General features: G+C 36.6%; 1 non-coding gene across 1 annotated transcript; it reads left to right on the top strand.

The window, feature by feature from the left end:
• The first annotated feature begins 2831 nt into the window (after positions 1–2831).
• Positions 2832–2907, top strand: TRNAI-GAU (transfer RNA isoleucine (anticodon GAU)). Its single transcript has one exon. It is a non-coding gene; the product is annotated as a tRNA-Ile (tRNA).
• The last annotated feature ends 16667 nt before the right edge of the window (positions 2908–19574 follow it).

A 19574-nucleotide genomic window follows, 5' to 3' on the forward strand; every position in this document is an offset into this window, starting at 1 on the left:
AGAAAAGAGAGCACCAGTCAAAAAGTGATTAATAGCTTGCAAGAGCTTTATTGTATAATTCAGTGTATAAACACATTAACATATCCATATTAAATAAGAAAATGTTGGGGTTTGCTTTATACTTTGTGTATTATACTATAAATTATATAAATAGATTTAAGCATATGTATACTTAAGTTTTTATATTATACAATACATAAACTATAGGTCACCCACCATAAGATTTTATTCTCACATGTATGTATATGACATTTCTTCATCCTATGGTGATTTTCAAGAGAAAATACTTTAAAGATAATTTTAATGTCACGCATGAGCATTCATATTGTTTGAAAAATTAATGGTGTTATTATTATTTTATTTTTGATATATTTCATTTTTTAAAACTTTACCCTACATATTCAGAGGTACACAATGAAAAAGAGATTTTTAAATTAAGAATTTTATATGCCTTGTATTCGGTAGGGACCTTAAGAATATTTTAATCTGTGCCTTTGAGGGCTCTATGAGACCCATATGGTAAGGGGAAGTTGGGCTATGGCATCCTGTAGTAAACAGAATCAGAAAGGAACTATAACAAACCAGCCCCAGCCAAGGGAGGCTCATCCAGGCTAATACGATCTACACAAATAAAATTTTGTAATTTCCCCTAAACAATGGATTTATTTCTACTTGCTAACAAGTAGTACTATAAGGATATTATTCTTTTTGCCTGAAATATGACATTTCTGTCATTTAATTTTTACATCTGCTTGTTAGTCATCAGGGTGCTTTGCATAATTTTTTTTTACAGGGACAGAGAGAGAGAGAGTCAGAGAGAGGGATAGATAGGGACAGACAGACAGGAACAAAAAGAGATGAGAAGCATCAATCATCAGTTTTTTGTTATGACACCTTAGTTGTTCATTGATTGCTTTCTCATATGTGCCTTGACCGCGGGCCTTCAGCAGACCAAGTAACCTCTTGCTCAAGCCAGCGACCTTGGGTCCAAGCTGGTGAGCTTTGCTCAAACCAGATAAGCCCACACTGAAGCTGGCAACATTGGGGTCTCAAACTTGGGTCCTCTGCATCTCAGTCCGAGGCTCTATCCACTGTTCCACCGCCTGGTCAGGCTGCTTTGCATAATTTATCTCTAATCACAGAGATTGACCAATGCCTCCAAACTGAATAATTGGAATACAAAATTAATGAAAAAAATGTAACAAAAATCTATGGCTAAGTACAAATTTGTAAATGCTCATAGTGAACACTGTCGTGTTGATATGGAGCATGAATTCTATTGTAAACAGAAATGTAGCAGAAGCTTTCAATGGTCTGCCAATGTGCCTTCAGATGCACCTTTTTAGTGTCTGTGAGCCTGGTTTCTTTTGGTCAACACCCGCATTATGGTCATTGCCACCTTTGACTTGCCCTGGAAAAATGCCTTTCCCGTGAGCATGCCTGGTTAGAATTTGCTAAGATTTAATGTTCCTTTAGAGGGCTCTTAACCAATGAATGACTGGTGGCTATTAACTATAATTATTCCATCTCCCTTACCCCATGATAATTTTGAAGCATGCACTTTATACCATCTCCAAGTTTTTCTCTAAGAGTTTATGCTTCAATCATTCACTGCAATAATAGTTGGCTCTGTAATTCTCCCCTTATTGGCTGCCTGAACTTTCTTTATAAATTCCTGTCTCCTTCAAGGGTTTCCTCTTCCTTCCACATAAAAGGCTTGTGTTAACCCTTCCTTCAGTGAAGGGTGAGGAGATGGGATCAATTAAGATAATTCATGTCACTAATAATTATTTTAAACCTATGATACATGGAATTTTTTGCTAAGTTTAAACAGTTGGCTTTCTGTATTTTAGTGTAATATGCACATCTCTTTTCCCAACAATGGATATTTCAGTGAGAATTCCGTTTAACTTGTGAGTTTATTTTTTCCAACATAACCAAAATTTTCTGATAAAATTGTGAAATATTGAATCTTTATGACTTAAAGCTGTTGATATTTTCTAACATAGTAGAAATGAACAGTAAGAAAAATTTTTGATGGATATGAGATTAAGGTAGAATTCAAGCTCTTTGTCACCGAACCAGAGACCCATTGGTGAGTTTACAGGCAAGATAATGCCTACAATGATAGGAAACAACTATAGCTACTAATTGTTAGTCATACCATGTTCTACTTTTCTGATGTAAAAACTGTGATGACTCTCTTTACAAAGTTACCTAAAATAAATATTTTTGCCAGTTGTGAGTTTATTAAGTTTCAAAATTATTGAGCAAAATAGGTTAAAGTTAACATGGTAATGCTTTTAGTCATAATTGTAAAATAATGGAAACAACAGCTATAGCTATATAGGAATTTACAACTCTTTAAATAGAAGGGAGTGCGAGTAATGAGTTCAATAGGAATTATAAAAAGAGCAGTTGCATACGTCTTTATTTACCTTTTTTTCCAAGCCTATAATTTCTTTCTTTTTTTGCAGATCATTCTTGTTTTGAGAAGCAAACACATCTGCTGGGGAAGTTCACTGCTAATCTTCACATCCAGGCAGAGGAATTTTCTTTCTATTGTAACTCAGTAATATGAGATCTTTAAATATTTGTCATCATTCCCTCTTTATTCCCAATACATCTATTTTTTAAGGTGCCAACATAGATGTTTTAATAGAAATTGTAAACTGGTTTTGTGTGTCTCTACTTATCTATCATCTGTATCTCTTTTTATTATTCAATATATGATAATTAAAATTTTCTTTTCCATAGCAATATAAAAAAGCAATATAAAAAATCCCTGACATCTCACAATAGTTCAGGCATTTCAAAATTATTTAAACACGGCCCTGGCCGGTTGGCTCAGTGGTAGAGCGTCGGCCTGATGTGCAGAAGTCCCAGGTTCAATTCCCGGCCAGGGCACACAGGAGAGGCGCCCATCTGCTTCTCCACCCCTCCCCCTCTCCTTCCTCTCTGTCTCTCTCTTCCCCTCCCGTAGCCGAGGCTCCATTGGAGCAAGAGATGGCCCGGGCGCTGGGGATGGCTCCTTGGCCTCTGCCCTAGGCGCTAGAGTGGCTCTGGTCGCGACAGAGCGACGCCCGGATGGGCAGAGCATCGCCCCCTGGTGGGCGGGCCGGGTGGATCCCGGTCAGGCGCATGCGAGAGTCTGTCTGACTGCCTCCTCGTTTCCAGCTTCAGAAAAAATACACACACACACACAAAAAAAATTATTTATACACAAGTTAAATTCACATAAAATAATTTTTAAAAATTTGTATCTCTGCCTGACTAGGCGGAGGCACAGTAGATAGAGTGTCGGACTGGGATGCTGAGGACCCAGTTTCAAGACCCCGAGGTCGCCAGCTTGAGCACGGGCTCATCTGGTTTGAGAAAAGCTCACCAGCTTGGACCCAAGGTCGCTGGCTCAAACAAGGGGTTACTCGGTCTCCTGAAGGCCGATGGTCAAGGCACATATGAGGAAGCAATCAATTAACAACTAAGGTGTCGCAACAAAAAACTAATGATTGATGCTTCTCATCTCTCTCTGTTCCTGTCTGTCTGTCCCTATCTATCCCTCTCTCTGTCTCTGTAAAAATACATACATACATAAATAAATAAATAAAAATTAAAATTTGTATCTCTGACCCTTGTAAAATCAAACTGTAAAAAGTCAACTCAACAACTATCTGATTAAAATATATTCATATGTATTGTCAAAAATGGAAAGGATTTTAGAATAGTTATCCTTCACATTATTTACTTAACATTCTGTCTTTGTAAACAGAATATGATAAATGAGCTACTGCAATTTAAAAAATTCTACTGTTGTCTTCTGCTGAATGGCTATTGCTTAATTTATGGTAACCTGCCATTCCTTATCTAACAGCTTTGCATTCAGTGTTTTACTTAATGGACTCCATTTATTTAGAAAATTTATGTTTCACGTTATCATGGGCTTTGTTTCTCTGGTAAATCAGCATCAAAATATCATAAAAAGAGAGGGAGAAGAAAGAAATTTTCAACAGAATATGCACTTGCAGTCTTAAAAGAGATTGCTGGTTTTATTTTCCATCCTGTAATGAATAAAATGGCTAATATTGTCTTAACTTTGGAGGTGACCTTAGTATACTTTAAATAACAAAAGGGAAATGATTTATGATGACGCGTTTTATGCTATTACATTTGGACATGTATAAATGATGTGCAGAATTTCTATAATGCATCAATTTAACCATTTTATCTAAAGGTACATTACCTCTCTTTTTTTAGCAGACTATGTACTTTTGGTGTATATAAATTATCTCAAGCCAGAGATAAATATCCTCAATTTACATTGAAATATAAGTAACTTGAACAATATAATTTCATTTTATTTATTTAAATAAAGCTTCTGGTATACAACCATGCTTCATATAAATATTTAATAAGCATGTAGAAGAAAAGGTTTTTATCTAAATGAGATAATTTTCACTAATTATTATCCACATGCTAATTTCACTTTCACATTATTCATATAATTTTATATTACTCATTCTTACCAGCTCAATTGAAAAATTGATTTCAAGGATAGCTCTTTCATAAAGTTTAAGCAAAATGTCTTAAAAGTCCAGATTGCTCTTTATATTACTAGAACAATAACATATTTCAGTATATATTACTGCTTTATAATTACACTGGCATCTTATGATTTAAATTAGACATAAGTTAATATGATGGAAATGCAGCTGGGATTAGTCATACTATAATGATCAAGCAGTTTATATGATTACTGTGTAGGATAAAAAGACTATTACCTAGGGACATTCTGGGGATAGTGAGGCTCACCAAGCCAGAAGAAGAAATAGGGTTTAAATATTTTCACTACAAAAAAAAAGTAATGGTAATTATGTAACACAATGGAGGTGTTAGAAAACTATGTGGTGGTTTTGTTTTGTCTTGTCTTTATGAATTGTTTTTTAAAAGAAATTAATTTTTGGAATAGTAATAATTTATTAATTATAATATTTTGGCCTGACCATTAAATGGTTTAAAATGTTATTTTTATTCAGCATTTTACTTATATAATGTATTATTTAGTCTCCTCAATCCAACTTTAATTTGCAATTATAACCAAATACGTTGAATGAATTTGATGATCCTCTAAAGAAACTAGTTTACTTTGGTAATTTTTTTCTCACTAGAGATTATTTGGAGAGTATACAGACAATATGAAATTACTTGAAGTAAAGAACTAATGGGTGGGCGATTAGGTTTACAGATGAATATTATGGAATACAAATCAGTGCTATGACCACTGCTAATGGGAAGCAGAAAATTCAGGTGTCTCTGCTGGGTTTATTTATTTATTTATTATCTGTTTTTCTGTTTTCTGCTTCACTTTCCCTTCTGCAACAAGATTATAAGGATTTTAAATTCATTGCTTGAGGCGTCTACTTGCCACTGACATTCAGATAACTCTTGTTTAACGTGCTATTCACCGGATGGTCTTTTAAATTTATCATCTAGGGTTAAGTGCCTGGAGCTTCTGTACCTTTTCTTATAACCTTGTTCAAAATAATGTAGTCAGATTATATCATCTAGTGAATTAATTGATATCTCTTAGTTTGGTTGAATATCCTTAATCTATTCAGCTATGTTTTGGTTGGTTAGTTCAAGTCATATGGTTATAGATCAAGCTGGATCTTAAGAATATGTTTTAATTTTTCAGGAAGACATAATAGCTAAAGTTACCTTTTAATTTTTTTGAATAGAGTGGATTATCCATTGATACATAGTAAGTCTGAAACATTGTAAAATAGTTAAAAGTGAAGGGATTAATGAGTATGTGATGAAAAGAACCCTTTTATAGATAGGAAGTGAGCTTGGAAAGATATACAGTTATACACTGAACCCCTTTATATAGAAAAAGAAGTATTACACAGAAAAGAAGAAGCATGAGCCCACAGGATAGAATCAGGAGTCAGAGAACTCTGAGAAAATACAGATAAGCCCTAATCAAGGAAGTAGGAACATGATCCTGGCTGGATTTTTGAAATGCTGTGAACCAGTGACTATAGTGTGCTTTCAGTTTTCCTCATTATTGGACTTAATGTGTTATGGACTGAATTTCCCAAAAATCTATATGTTGAAGTCTTAAAGCCCTGTCCAAATACATTTGGAGACAGGGTTTCTAAGAAGGTAATTAGAGTTAAATGATGTCGGAGGGTCGGGCTCTAATCCAATAGAATTGGTGTTATTAGCTGAATGCACAGAGGCTAGGCCATGTGAGGACGCAGTGAGAAGGTGGCTGTATCTATGTTGTCCTCTTCAATCTTGAACAATCATGTTACTTATCTGTAACCAAGAGAATGTGGGATAGATGCTGCTGTATTTTGACATTAGGTTGTAGAAGGCAATGTAGTTTGCACTGCACACTTCATTTTAGAGTCCTGAGCTCCTATAAAGAAAATTACAATTATCTTGGTCTCAGACCACAGAGAAAAGACACTCCTTTTCCAAAATCTTCTACCATCAATTCTGGGAGAATAACAAATTATTTAACTACATAATGATATACTACAAAAGTTATGAGTTTGACACAGTAATAGAGCATTGGCTAGGCATGCTGAGGACCCAGGTTCAAAACGTAAGGTCACTGGCTTGAGCATGGACTCACCAGCTTGAGCACAGGGTTGCCAGCTTGAGCATGGGATCATAGCCATGACTTCATGGTTGCTGGCTTGATCCCAAGGTCATTGGCTTGAGCAAGGGGTTGATTGCTCACCTGGAGCCCCCCAGTCAAGGCATATATGAGAAAGCAATCAATGAACAACTAAGGTGCTGCAACTACGAGTTGATTCTTCTCATCTCTCCCTTCTTGCCTGTCTATCCTTGTCTGTCTCTCTCTTGCCAAAAAGGAAAAAAAAAGTTATTACTTTGAAATATAACTAGTAGAAGAGAAAGAGAGTTTTGTACAATATGTGGAGAAACAACTGCCTGTGAATTGTTCCAAGAGAGTCATGATTTTAAGTGTGAATGACTGAGATAATTATGTCATTATTAGAAATAGAGAAATTGGAGTAGGAGAATGTTGTTCTCTGTAATTAAGTTTTAAAGACTGGAAGTAGATATAGAGGTTATTTTCTGGTAGTTCTTAAGTTTTGGATAAAAGTATGAAAAAGAAATGAATACTGAAATGAAAAATAGTAGACATTTGTCAGATAAATTTAAGAAACCACTAATGGTTTCTGAATTTTTGTTAACAGAGTGCATGAAGAGAAAAGAGGGTAAGTATATTTATAGAATGATAAGAATGATATATTTATAGAATGATAAGAGAAGTGGCAAGCTGTTGAAAATTGAAAAACAAGAGAATTACAAATCTTTTATTTTAACACCTGAGGCAAGGCCATGGAGCCATCCTTAGCATTCAGGGCCAACTATGCTCAAACAATTCGAGCCATGGCTGCAGAAGGGGGAGAGAGAAAGAAGGGAGAGTGTTAGAGAAGCAAATGGTCACTTCTCCTGTGTGTCCTGACCAGAAATTGAGCCCAGGACTTCCACACACCAGGCCGATGCTCTACCACTGAGCTAACTGGCCAGGGTGACAAATCTTTAAAAATTAAAAAAAAATTATAGAGTTGTGAGAGTAATCACCAGTATCAAATAATATGTAAAGGGCACTTTATTTTATTTGCTGATTCAAGATAGAACTACATAATGGTAAACTTGTACATATCTTAAAATACATAAAAGTTCTATAATAATGCAAGTAGAAATAAATGATGTCTTATTGTGGCTTATTGCAAGCAATATTAATAATATTTATGTGCCAATCACTTTGATAGGTACTGGTGATACAAAGACAAAGAAGAACCTATCTTGCTTTTAAGGGATAGGCATTTAATAAGAGAGAGATATCAATAAGCAAATCCAATAAATTACATAGGCAAGTTGGTACATCTGCATGAGTCCTACAGTAGGATACTTCAGAAATAGAATTCAGACTTCATGAACCATATTATTTCTGGGAAATTTCTTATAAATTCCAAACGTCTTACTAAACATTCAGGATCACTAGCAGCATATAGCCAGTGAAGAGAGTAGGCCAACAGCCAGAGTTCCTGAGACATTTCAAATAAATCAGGATATGAGTCTGAGAGTAACACAGGGAGATCTGTGAAGGACTGATTGTGACCCTTGTCCCACATGAGACAGTTTGGCCCCCCGATTGAGAATTTCAGGCTTTGGAAGTTTGCCTCCTAATCAGATACACAGCTGTGTTTTCCACCAAGTATGGGTGCCTGTAGGTAAATGAGTAAAAACTTTTACCTTTATTAATCCTTTGAGTAGTGAGTTTTTTTTTCATGCTCACTGACCTCCAGGAGTGAGATTTTTTCAAAAAATGAATTAGTTTCAGTTCCAGTTTTATTAACTTAAAATCATCTTTGTTTGATAACCAATTTATGGAAACAAGAAGAACATACACTTGCCTTTTTTTAATGTTACCTTACACGTTTTTAAAATAAAAATGTTTGCATGATCGTACTCGGGATGGTCAGGAGGCACGAGGGTGGACATGAACACATGTACTACTCAAAGGGTTAATGAAATTTTGCTTGTGTCTTTTGGTATCCGTTGGTGTTCGTACATCATTCAATAAGCCTTAACCTATTATAAAACTTGGAGCTAGCCTGACCAGGTGGTGGTGCAGTAGCTAGAGCGTCAGACTGGGACATGGAAGACCTAGGTTCAAAACCCCAAGGTTGCCAGCTTGAGCGCAGGCTCATCTGGTTTGAGCAAGGCTCACCAGCTTGAGCGTAAGGCCACTGGCTTGAGCAAGGGGTCACTCGGTCTGCTGTTGACCCCCAGTCAAGGCACATATGAGAAAGCAATCAGTGAACAACTAAGGTGTCACAACAAAGAATTGATGCTTCTCATCTTTCTTCCTTCCTGTCTGTCTGTCCCTATCTGTCTGTCTCTCTCTCTCTCTCTCTCTCTCTCTCTCTCTCTCACACACACACACACACACACACACACACACACACACACACACAATCTTGGAGCTCACAGGGAAGGGAATTCCTATTGAGCCAGATGTCAGATCAAGTTTTATAAAAAAAGTAACTTGACCTGAATCTTCAAAGATAGATCTTTCTGACCCAGTATAAAGTTTGATAAAAATTTCAGAGATGGATGATGTCAGAGTAATGGCGGGGTAGGAAGCGATACCGATAAATCTCCCCCAAAACTCAACAAGATCTTCAACCAGAAACAGAAAAACCTATACTTGGAGCTTCCAGATGCTTCGCAATACACCCAAAGGTATGATTGAGTGAAAAATTGGCTAAATATATAACCAAACCCCGAAGGAAATAGCGAGTAAGAAATGCTCCGCCTTCCTCACTAACCTAAACAGGGCGACTTTCTCTGGTAACTGTGAATATAGAAACTGAGGCGGGCAAAGGGGGTGAATACATCCAGGCCGCGAAACAAACGGCCGAACCAGGCTGTGGCACAGAGATCCAAGCCGAGGAAAATCTGATCCTGTGGCAACCCGGGCAATACAAGCTAACACTTGCGCCAAACCCAAACAAAGAAAGACAAGCGGCGCGGCCATTTTACCCGGTCTCCTGGCTGGTGCGCAGTTAGTGGGCGAGAGATTTCTTCCTAGGCCCCGGGAGTCAGTGCCCGTGTTGCCTCACGGAGAGGCAGGGTCAGAGGCCTTTCTGTGGGCCGAGGGCAGAGTCTCTGGGCAGCCCCAGCGCCCTGGGAAAGCCACGCACGGGAGGGAGTGAGAACTAATTCCAATGGTGGAGATTTTCCTTGCCGGAGGGTGTTTCACTCAGAGAGAAAGCGGCCGGCCTCATATCCTGGTTTGCGCGCGCAGATAAGGAGTGAGCGATTCCTCCGAGTGCCTCGGCAGTGCGCGCCCGTGTCATTGCACAGAGGGGCAGAGTCAGGGGCCTTTGTGTGGGCCAAAGCGGAATCTCGGGCCGCCCCAGCGCCTTGCAAAAGCCGCGCACGGGGACGGAGCGAGACTCAATTCCAACGCTGCAACTTTTCCCTGCGGTTGGGGGTTTCACTCAGAGCGTGAGACTGCTGGCCGGATATCCTGGTCTGCGCGCGCAGCCAGTGAGTGAGAGTTTCCTCCAAGCGCCCCGGAAGTGGGCACCCGCTTGTGTTACCGGACAGAGTGGCAGAGCCAGAGGTCTTTGAATGGCCGGAAAGCCCGCCTGATTATGCTAGCAGCTCTGACTGACAGAGCCTTACCCAGAGCCCTGTGCTGAGTGGAAATAGAGTGGGGAGTTGCCAGCTCTTTGAGCCTCTTACTATCCAGGCAGAGGCAGCAGCAACCCCATAGCTGGATTATCAGGCTACTAATTGAGGAAGGAAAGACTAGGAGAAAGGCTCTAGGAACACGGACTCTCTCACTGTCGGAGCCTATAAATGCTAATAGCCTAGACTGCCAACAAGACTAAAGCACAATACATGACATCGCCATAGAGACTTATCAACTGCAAACCTCCACCTGAGCGTGGCAAAGGGGCAAAACCCGGGGTACAGAGTCACCGACCAGGAAGAGGGAGAGAAAAGAAAAAGCAAGAAGATAACCTCTCAAAATCAAGAATAATCTGCAGACTTTATAACCTATCCCATTTTATTATATTTGTTCGTTTGTTTCTCTTATCTTCATTCTTGATACTTTTTTTTTCCTCCTCCAATTTGGCCGATTAACTCTCTACCGGTCTTACTCTCTCCTCTCCTTGAACTACACTACCCATAAGTGTTACATCTCCCATTATCTTTTCTCTTCTCTTCCTTTCTCTCTATGAGGGTTGCACTCCAAAACCCTTAACTCTCTCTCTCTCTCTCCTTTCTTTTTTCTTCTTTTAGTGGTTCCCTCTTTTTTTCTCTCTCTCTCTCTTTCTTTTCTCCCTCTATATTAGTTTCTTCCTTTCTCCTTTACATCTCCTCTCACTCAAACCTCAATAACAAACAAATTATCTTATCTAGGACTCAAACTTATGTTTGTGGCAATCTGGGGGGTTTTTACTTCACCTTTTTAACTCACTAGCAGTGCTCCCATCCCTGGCTCTCCATATTATCTAGTTCTTGTTCCACTAAATACAATAGTAATTTTTTAATTTGTCCCCCCATTTTTCCGTTTTCCTCTTAATCCTCTCATCATAACTCTTAGACAACCAACACCTAAAAGCAAATCATTTTATTCTTGACCAAAATTTTTTCCTTATTTGCTTTTTGTGGGTCCATACGCTCTTTTTTTTTTTCTTTTTCTTCTTTTTTCTTTTTTTTTTTTTTTTTTTTTGCTTGACCCTTTATTACTTTTCCCCAATTCAGGCCCTCCATCACAGGCATTGTTTGTTATAATTCACAGTCCACCACAAGATTTTATCAAGAAAGAGGGGAGAGGAGAGGAGAGGAAAAAAGGAGGGGGGGAATAATTTCCTTTTTTTTTTTTTTTTTTAAATTTTTATTTTATTTTATTTTTCTTTATTTCATTATTAATTTTTTTTTTAAAAAAACAACTTTTTTCGATTTTTTTTTATTATTTTTTTAAACTTTTTATTCTTTATTAAATCTCATTAATACTATCAACAAAACCACCCTCAGATGCCATTAAGGAAGAGAAAATTGAATATCATGGATACAAAAGAAAGAGAGGTAACACAGCTAGATGAGGAAAAATCTATGGAGAAAAAATTTAATATATTGGAAACCTTGGAGCTAAATGACAGAGAATTCAAGATAGAAATCCTAAAAATCCTCTGAGATATACAAGAAAACACAGAAAGGCAATTTAGGCAGCTCAGAAAACAACTCAATGAACACAAAGAATATATCTCCAAGGAAATTGAAACTATAAAAACAAATCAAACAGAGATGAAAAACTCAATTCACGAGCTGAAAAACGAAGTAACAAGCTTAGCTAATAGAACAGGTCAGATAGAAGAGAGGATTAGTGAAATAGAAGACAAGCAACTTGAGGCACAACAGAGAGAAGAAGAAAGAGACTCAAAAATTAAAAAAAATGAGATAGCCCTACAAGAATTATCTGACTCCATCAAAAAGAATAACATAAGAATAATAGGTATATCAGAGGGAGAAGAGAGAGAAAATGGAATGGAGAACATACTCAAACAAATAATAGATGAGAACTTCCCAAGCCTGTGGAAAGAACTAAAGCCTCAAGTTCAAGAAGCAAACAGAACTCCAAGTTTTCTTAACCCCAACAAACCTACTCCAAGGCATATCATAATGAAATTGACACAAACCAACAGCAAAGAAAAAATTCTCAAGGCAGCCAGGGAAAAGAAGAATACAACATATAAAGGAAGGCCCATTAGATTATCATCAGATTTCTCAGCAGAAACTCTACAAGCTAGAAGAGAGTGGACCCCAATATTTAAAGTCCTGAAAGAGAGGAACTTTCAGCCACGAATACTATACCCATCAAAGCTATCCTTCAAATATGAAGGAGAAATAAAAACATTCACAGATACAGAAAAGATGAGGGAATTTATCATCAGAAAACCCCCACTCCAGGAATTACTAAAGGGGGTTCTCCAATCAGATACAAAGAACAAAAAAAAAACAGAGCCACAAGTAAAAGCTCCAAGAAGAACACAATAAAACCAAATTTAAACTGTGACAACAACAAAAAGAAAGAGGGAGAGAAGATGGAGATTAACAGTAGCAAAGGACGATGGAGTGCAAAAGTACTCACAAAATAGTTCGCTACAATGAACAGGGTAGGGACCCTTTTCATTATTCAAAGGAAACCACCATTGAAAAAACCACCACAGAAGCACATGAGATAAAAAAAGATAGCAACAGTGGAAAGATGTATGGAATACAACCAAATAAAAACAAAAGATGGAAAAACAAAAGAGAAGGATCAAACAAGACACAAAACTAACAGAAAGCAAGATATAAAATGGCAATAGGGAGCCCACAAGTATCAATAATTACACTAAATGTAAACGGATTAAACTCACCAATAAAAAGGCACAGAGTAGCAGAATGGATTAAAAAAGAAAATCCAACTGTATGCTGCCTACAGGAAACTCATCTAAGTAACAAGGATAAAAACAAATTCAAAGTGAAAGGCTGGAAAACAATACTCCAAGCAAATAACATCCAAAAAAAAGCAGGTGTAGCAATACTCATATCGGATAATGCTGACTACAAGACAGGAAAAGTACTCAGAGACAAAAATGGCCATTTCATAATGGCTAAGGGGACACTGAATCAAGAAGACATAACAATTCTTAATATATATGCACCAAACCAAGGAGCACCAAAATATATAAGACAGCTACTTATTGATCTTAAAACAAAAACTGACAAAAACACAATCATACTTGGAGACCTCAATACACCGCTGACGGCTCTAGATCGGTCATCCAAACAGAGAATCAACAAAGACATAGTGGCCTTAAACAAAACACTAGAGCACCTGGATATGATAGACATCTACAGGACATTTCATCCCAAAGTGACTGAGTATACATTTTTCTCCAGTGTACATGGATCATTCTCAAGAATTGACCATATGTTGGGCCACAAAAACAACATCAGCAAATTCAGAAAAATTGAAGTTGTACCAAGCATATTTTCTGATCATAAAGCCTTGAAACTAGAATTCAACTGCAAAAAAGAGGAGAAAAATCCCACAAAAATGTGGAAACTAAACAACATACTTTTAAAAAATGAATGGGTCAAAGAAGAAATAAGTGCAGAGATCAAAAGATATATACAGACTAATGAAAATGACAATACGACATATCAGAATCTATGGGATGCAGCAAAAGCAGTGATAAGAGGGAAGTTCATATCACTTCAGACATATATGAACAAACAAGAGAGAGCCCAAGTGAACCACTTAACTTCCCACCTTAAGGAACTAGAAAAAGAAGAACAAAGACAACCCAAAACCAGCCGAAGAAAGGAGATAATAAAAATCAGAGCAGAAATAAATGAATTAGAGAACAGAAAAACTATAGAAAAAATTAATAGAACAAGGAGCTGGTTCTTTGAAAAGATCAACAAAATTGACAAACCCTTGGCAAGACTTACCAAGGAAAAAAGAGAAAGAACTCATATAAACAAAATCCAAAATGAAAGAGGAGAAATCACCACGGACACCGTAGATATACAAAGAATTATTGTAGAATACTATGAAAAACTTTATGCCACTAAATTCAACAACCTAGAAGAAATGGATAAATTCCTAGAAAAATACAACCTTCCTAGACTGAGTCAAGAAGAAGCAGAAAGCCTAAACAGACCTATCAGTAGAGAAGAAATAGAAAAAACCATTAAAAACCTCCCCAAAAATAAAAGTCCAGGCCCTGACGGCTATACCAGCGAATTTTATCAAACATTCAAAGAAGACTTGGTTCCTATTCTACTCAAAGTCTTCCAAAAAATTGAAGAAGAAGCAATACTTCCAAACACATTTTACGAAGCCAACATAACTCTCATACCAAAACCAGGCAAGGATGGCACAAAAAAAGAAAACTACAGACCAATATCTCTAATGAATACAGATGCTAAAATACTAAACAAAATACTAGCAAATCGAATACAACAACATATTAAAAAAATAATACATCATGATCAAGTGGGATTCATCCCAGAATCTCAAGGATGGTTCAACATACGTAAAACGGTTAACGTAATACACCATATCAACAAAACAAAGAACAAAAACCACATGATCTTATCAATAGACGCAGAAAAGGCTTTCGATAAAATACAACACAATTTTATGTTTAAGACTCTCAACAAAATGGGTATAGAAGGAAAATATCTCAACATGATAAAGGCCATATATGATAAACCATCAGCTAACATCATATTAAATGGCACTAAACTGAAGGCTTTCCCCCTTAAATCAGGAACAAGACAGGGTTGTCCACTCTCTCCACTCTTATTTAATGTGGTACTAGAGGTTCTAGCCAGAGCAATCAGACAAGACAAAGAAATAAAAGGCATCCATATCGGAAAAGAAGAAGTAAAGGTATCACTTTTTGCAGATGATATGATACTATACATCGAAAACCCCAAAGAATCCACAAAAAGACTACTAGAAACAATAAGCCAATACAGTAAGTTCGCAGGATACAAAATTAACATACAGAAGTCAATAGCCTTTCTATATGCCAACAATGAAACAACTGAGAAGGAACTCAAAAGAACAATCCCCTTCACGATTGCAACAAAAAAATAAAATACTTAGGAATAAACATAACAAAGAATGTAAAGGACTTATATAATGAAAACTATAAACCATTGTTAAGGGAAATCGAAAAAGATATAATTAGATGGAAGAATATACCTTGTTCTTGGCTAGGAAGAATAAATATAATCAAGATGGCTATATTACCCAAAGCAATATACAAATTTAATGCAATTCCCATCAAACTTCCAATGACATTTTTTAAAGAAATAGAGCAAAAAATCATCAGATTTATATGGAACTATAAAAAACCCCGAATAGCCAAAGCAATCCTAAAGAAAAAGAATGAAGCTGGGGGCATTTCAATACCTGACTTCAAACTCTATTATAGGGCCACGACAATCAAAACAGCATGGTATTGGCAGAAAAATAGACACTCAGACCAATGGAACAGAATAGAAAGTCCAGAAATAAAACCACATATATATAGTCAAATAATTTTTGATAAAGGGGCCAACAACACACAATGGAGAAAAGAAAGCCTCTTCAATAAATGGTGCTGGGAAAACTGGAAAGCCACATGCAAAAGAATGAAACTGGACTACAGTCTCTCCCCCTGTACAAAAATTAACTCAAAATGGATCAAAGATCTAAACATAAGACCTGAAACAATTAAGTACATAGAAGAAGACATAGGTACTCAACTCAGGGACCTGGGTTTTAAAGAGCATTTTATGAATTTGACTCCAATGGCAAGAGAAGTGAAGGCAAAAATTAATGAATGGGACTACATCAGACTAAGAAGTTTTTGCTCAGCAAGAGAAACTGATAACAAAATAAACAGAAAGCCAACTAAATGGGAAATGATATTTTCAAACGACAGCTCAGATAAGGGCCTAATATCCAAAATATACAAAGAACTCATAAAACTCAACAACAAACAAACAAACAATCCAATAAAAAAATGGGAAGAGGATATGAATAGACACTTCTCCCAGGAAGAAATACAAATGGCCAACAGATATATGAAAAGATGCTCATCTTCTTTAGCTATTAGAGAAATGCAAATCAAAACGGCAATGAGATACCACCTCACACCTGTTCGATTAGCTATTATTAGCAAGTCAGGTAACAGCAAATGTTGGAGAGGCTGTGGAGAAAAAGGAACCCTCATACACTGTTGGTGGGAATGTAAAGTAGTACAACCATTATGGAAGAAAGTATGGTGGTTCCTCTAAAAACTGAAAATCGAACTACCTTATGACCCAGCAATCCCTCTACTGGGTATATATCCCAAAAACTCAGAAACATTGATACGTAAAGACACATGCAGCCCCATGTTTATTGCAGCATTGTTCACAGTGGCCAGGACATGGAAACAACCAAAAAGCCCATCAATAGATGACTGGATAAAGAAGATGTGGCACATATACACTATGGAATACTACTCAGCCATAAGAAATGATGACATCGGAACATTTACAGCAAAATGGTGGGATCTTGATAACATGATACGAAGCGAAATAAGTAAATCAGAAAAAAACAGGAACTGTATTATTCCATACGTAGGTGGGACATAATAGTGAAACTAAGAGACATTTATAAGAGTGTGGTGGTTACGGGGGGGGGGGGGGAGGGGGGAATGGGAGAGGGATAGGGGGTGGGGAGGGGCACAAAGAAAACAAGATAGAAGGTGACAGAGGACAATCTGACTTTGGGTGGTGGGTATGCAACATAATTGAACGACAAGATAACCTGGACTTGTTATCTTTGAATATATGTATCCTGATTTATTGATGTCACCCCATTAAAAAATAAAATTATATAAAAAAAAAATAATAAAGTTAAAAATATAAAATAAAAAAAAAAAATTCAGAGATATCAATAGCTAGACACTTCAGTGGTCTGAAAAATGTACAGTATAGCTACAGCATAAACAAACAGAATGAAAGAAACATATCAAAAATTATTTTACATACATGCCATATACTTTAGGAGACCTTTGCAGTGATATGATTATGTAGGTATTCTGAATTCTGTTACAAGTCCCTTATCCATCCCTATGATTAAGTACCCACCTCCAAGTTGACCATGAGCACAAAGTAGTAGAAGAGTGCTATAGCTACGGAAGGTTCAGGTTAACCAAATATAATGATTGAAATATTTCCCTAGAATTATTTCAGGATAAGTTAGAGAACTATATTAATAAAATTGCTTTAATTCCTTTTAGAGATGAAGAGAAAGACTAAACATTTTTTTTTTTTCATTTTTCTGAAGCTGGAAACAGGGAGAGACAGTCAGACAGACTCCCGCATGCGCCGACCGGGATCCACCCGGCACACCCACCATGGGGGGACGCTCTGCCCACCAGGGGGCTATGCTCTGCCCATCCTGGGCGTCGCCATATTGCGACAAGAGCCACTCTAGCGCCTGAGGCAGAGGCCACAGAGCCATCCCCAGCGCCCGGGCCATCTTTGCACCAATGGAGCCTTGGCTGCGGGAGGGGAAGAGAGAGACAGAGAGGAAAGCACGGCGGAGGGGTGGAGAAGCAAATGGGCGCTTCTCCTATGTGCCCTGGCTGGGAATCGAACCCGGGTCATCCGCACGCTAGGCCGACGCTCTACCGCTGAGCCAACCGGCCAGGGCAAGACTAAACATTTTTTTTCAATTCAATATACCTTGCATAATCTATGATTTCTTTAAGTGCATTTAATTATTAGATTAATGTTTTCATAAATACGTGAAAAACAACTATTTCACTTTTAAAAACAATTCTGGATTTTGATTCTTACACATGATTTGACATTTTTTCCCTTAAAACATATAAAATAAAACTATTCCTAAAAGGTAAGTAAATGCTAACTGAAAACCATTTGGATGAAAGCTTATAAAGTGTTATTGAGAAAACCCAACTTATTTTAAGGTATAATGAAAGGAGACATATATTTTAAAAATAAGATATTTCTATCTTGACTGAGTTAGGAGACTATATCTTATAGCCAAATTGACTTCTGTTATAGAGATTTAAAGTCTTCTTTGCATGAGGTTTACTTTTGCTTATGACTGTGAAATCATACAATCTGTGCTGAATTGGGTAATCAAGCCTGTTTTGTTATTCATCAAATATATCTCTAATGTTCCTAAATTAATGGTATGAAGTAATTTGTGCTTTATTATTCCACATGAAAGTGGGTTTCTTTTTTTAAAAGAAACCTAACCTAAATGTAGAGATATGTTGATATAGAATATATTTATTCTGAGGGGCAGTAAAAGCTTAAATAGGGGACAAAAATAAGAGCTTGAAAACATCATCTATTCTAATATTTCTCCCAGTGTAGAAATTTCTTCTTACATGCCAAAAAAGGTCTGTCCTTTTAGGCTTAAATCCTTCCAGCGATGGTAAATGCTCTGTATGTGTATTCACTCAACCTGTTTTGGACTTATGCAGGCCTTCATCCTAATAAGCCTCCTTGTAACTTTCAACCATTGAGCCTGTTCCATGAAGACATGCAAAATAAAACTATCTCTCCTTAAAGTGTCATGGCAGAGGGAAAATGTTTGTTTTAATGTTTTTGTCCAAGTTCAACTATATTCTCCTTTCCATAAGAAATTGATTGGTACATAGTTGTACAATTTGTTTCTTGAGATAGCTTTCTATTTTCTTTATTTTGCTCTTCTATAATATATGTTTTTGCATTTTATTATTTACTATCATTTGCATTTATTTAAATTATAAGATTGGTTTTTTGTTTGCATGTATATATCATATACTCACATACACATATCAGAATATCTTTGTTAGTGTGTAATTTCTTATTTTTTACTATCTTGCTATTGTAATAATCCAACAAGTAGCATTTTGCAAATAGCTCACAGCTATGGTCACCTTTTAGGAAAAAGTACTTTATAGAAGACAGATTAAGGAAGAACAAAGATGCTATAAGAAAGTAAAACATCATAAAGAAAGAAGAAATTTTTCTTAATTGTCCATATACCCATCTAGTCCAAATCCATTTCTCCTCTCTACCTCAAATTATCTATATACTTGCAAAATCTCTGCAGAAAACTAAAAAGACTATTATAAAATGTAACTATTAAGGGGTTACCCTTCATTTTCAGTAGAGACTAGTGTATGAAAATAGAAGTGTTTTTTTAATTAAGAAAGAATTTAACAAATGAGAATGAAAAAGAAAACTCTACTAATGGAGAGTGCCGAGAGAAATGGTTGATAAACTGAGACATCTGGGGCCAACATTAGATAAGTTTTCTATCTGTAACAACAATTCTGATTTTACTGAAGACACTGCCCTTTATTAGGAATTTTCAGAATATAAAAATTAAACAGGATTTAATATTTCCAAGAAACAGATTAGAATATTAATTCAGTGGACCAAACATAAGACAA

This window comes from Saccopteryx leptura, chromosome 1, assembly GCF_036850995.1.
Source record: "Saccopteryx leptura isolate mSacLep1 chromosome 1, mSacLep1_pri_phased_curated, whole genome shotgun sequence".
Classification (NCBI taxonomy): Eukaryota; Metazoa; Chordata; class Mammalia; order Chiroptera; family Emballonuridae; genus Saccopteryx; species Saccopteryx leptura.